At 38.4% G+C, this 3099-nt stretch overlaps 1 non-coding gene across 1 annotated transcript; it reads right to left on the bottom strand.

The window, feature by feature from the left end:
- Positions 1–1640: 1640 nt before the first annotated feature.
- LOC112799253 (small nucleolar RNA R71) lies at positions 1641–1748 on the bottom strand. Its single transcript, XR_003200828.1, has one exon. It is a non-coding gene; the product is annotated as a small nucleolar RNA R71 (small nucleolar RNA).
- Between the last annotated feature and the right edge of the window lie 1351 nt (positions 1749–3099).

Raw genomic sequence — 3099 nt, 5'->3', positions numbered from 1 at the left:
TCTTGATGATTTACTTGCTCTGATCTTTGAATTCAATTGACTTGATTGTTTTGTGTGTCTCATATGCATTTTCATTTTGTTAGTGTCAGTAGTATACAAACTGCTAAGTTTGGTGTCTTGCATGCATTGTTATTTGATTCTTGTTGCATTTTGATTTGTCCTTATTATTAAAAATCCAAAAATATTTTTAATTTGTGTCTTTTCAAGTCAATAATACAGAGAATTGAAGATTCAGAACATACAGCAGAGGAATTGCACAGAAAAAGCTGGGCGTTCAAAACACCCAGTGAAGAAGGACAGACTGGCGTTTAAACGCCAGCCAGTGTACCTGGTTGGGCGTTTAACGCCCAAAAGGGTAGCATTTTGGGCGTTAAACGCCAGAATGGATACCATTCTGGGCGTTTAACGCCAGGATGGCTAGAAGGGAAGATTTTGTTTTCAAAATCAAATTTTTTTTAAGTTCTCAAAATCTTTTCAAAATCAAATCTTTTTCAAATCAATTTTTCAATCAAATCTTCTTCAAAACCAATTTCTTTCCATTTTTTAAGATACTTACTATCAATCAATGATTTGATTCAACATTTCAAGTATGTTACCTTTTCTGTTGAGAAAGGTTTAATGTTTGAATCATATCTTTTCTTGTTAGTCAAGTTTTTTTTTAATTTTCAAATCAAATCTTTTTAAAATGTTTTTCAAATCATATCTTCTCAATCACATTTTTTTTAATCAATCATATCTTCTTAACCACATCTTTTTCAAAATAGTTTTCAATCAAATCTTTTTGATTTCTAATTTCAAAATCTTTTTCAAAAATCACTTGATTTCTTTTCCATTTTCATTTTCGAAAATTAAATAATGTTTTTCAAAAATGTTTTCAAAATTTTTCACTTAATTTTCGAAAAATTACTTCCCCCCTTCTCACATCCTTCTATTTATGGACTAACACTATTCCTTAATGCAAAATTCGAACTCCATCTTCTCTGATAAGTTCGAATTTTCTACTTCTGTCTTCTACTCTTCTTTTCCTCTGACACCTAAAGGAATCTCTATACTGTGACATAGAGGATTCCACATTTTCTTGTTCTCTTCTCTTTCTTATGAGCAGGAGCAAAGACAAAGGCATTCTTGTTGAGGCTGATCCTGAACCTGAAAGGACCTTGAAGAGAAAGCTAAGAGAAGCCAAAGCACAACTCTCTTTAGAGCACCTGAACGAATTCTTCAAGGAAGAAGAACTCATGGCAGCCGAAAACAACAACAATGCCAACAATGCAAGGAAGGTGCTGGGTGACTTTACTACACCTACTCCCGACTTCTATGGGAGAAGCATCTCTATCCCTGCCATTGGAGCAAACAACTTTGAGCTTAAGCCTCAATTAGTTTCTCTAATGCAACAGAATTGCAAGTTCCATGGACTTCCATTGGAAGATCCTCATCAGTTTTTAGCTGAGTTCTTGCAAATCTGTGACACTGTCAAGACTAATGGGGTTGACCCTGAGGTCTACAGACTTATGCTATTCCCTTTTGCTGTAAGAGATAGAGCTAGAACATGGTTGGATTCTCAACCTAAAGAAAGCCTGGACTCTTGGGAAAAGCTAGTCAATGCCTTCTTGGCAAAGTTCTTTCCACCTCAAAAATTGAGTAAGCTTAGAGTGGAAGTCCAAACCTTCAGACAGAAGGAAGGAGAATCCCTCTATGAAGCTTGGGAAAGATACAAACAAATAATCAGAAAATGTCCTTCTGATATGCTTTCTGAATGGAGCATCATAGGTATTTTCTATGATGGTCTCTCAGAACTATCCAAGATGTCTCTGGATAGCTCTTCTGGAGGATCTCTTCATCTGAAGAAGACGCCTACTGAAGCTCAAGAACTGATTGAAATGGTTGCAAATAACCAATTCATGTACACTTCTGAAAGAAATCCTGTGAACAATGGGACTAGTCAGAAGAAAGGAGTTCTTGAGATTGACACTCTGAATGCCATATTGGCTCAGAATAAAATATTGACCCAACAAGTCAATATGATTTCTCAAAGTCTGTCTGGAATGCAAAATGCACCAAGCAATACTAAGGAGGCTTCATCTGAGGAAGAAGCTTATGATCCTGAGAACCCTTCAATAGAAGAGGTGAATTACATGGGAGAACCCTATGGAAACACCTACAATCCTTCATGGAGGAATCATCCAAATCTTTCATGGAAGGATCAACAGAGACCTCAACAAGGTTTCAATAACAATAATGGTGGAAGAAACAGGTTTAGCAATAGCAAACCTTTTCCATCATCTTCTCAGCAACAGACAGAGAGCTCTAAGCAGAATACCTCTGACTTAGCAACCATGGTCTCTGATCTGATCAAAACCACTCAAAGTTTCATGACTGAAACAAGGTCCTCCATTAGAAATTTGGAGGGACAAGTGGGTCAGCTGAGCAAGAAAATTACTGAACTCCCTCCTAGTACTCTCCCAAGCAATACTGAAGAAAATCCAAAAGGAGAGTGCAAGGCCATCAACATGGCCGAATTCTGGGAGGAAGAAGAGGCAGTGAACGCCACTGAGGAAGACCTCACTGGACGTCCACTGGCCTCCAATGAGTTCCCCAATGAGGAGCCATGGGAATCTGAGGCTCAAACTGAGACCATAGAGATTCCATTGGACTTACTTCTGCCATTCATGAGCTCTGATGAGTATTCCTCCTCTGAAGAGGATGAGTATGTCACTAAGGAGCAAGTTGCTAAATACCTTGGAGCAATCATGAAGCTAAATGACAAGTTATTTGGAAATGAGACTTGGGAGGATGAACCTCCTTTGCTCACCAAAGAACTGGATGACTTGTCTAGGCAGAAATTGCCTCAAAAGAGACAGGATCCTGGGAAGTTTTCTATACCTTGTACCATAGGCACCATGACCTTCAAGAAGGCCTTGTGTGACTTAGGGTCAAGTGTAAACCTCATGCCCCTCTCTGTAATAGAGAAGCTAGGGATCATTGAGGTGCAAGCTGCAAAAATCTCACTTGAGATGGCAGACAACTCAAGAAAACAAGCCCATGGACTTGTAGAGGGTGTTCTGGTTAAAGTTGAAAACCATTACATCCCTACTGATTTCA

The sequence above is a fragment of the Arachis hypogaea genome, chromosome 4 (genome assembly GCF_003086295.3).
Source record: "Arachis hypogaea cultivar Tifrunner chromosome 4, arahy.Tifrunner.gnm2.J5K5, whole genome shotgun sequence".
In the NCBI taxonomy this organism is placed as follows: domain Eukaryota; kingdom Viridiplantae; phylum Streptophyta; class Magnoliopsida; order Fabales; family Fabaceae; genus Arachis; species Arachis hypogaea.
The sequence above is the reverse complement of the archived record's forward strand: the minus strand, read 5'-3'. Positions and strand labels throughout refer to the sequence as shown.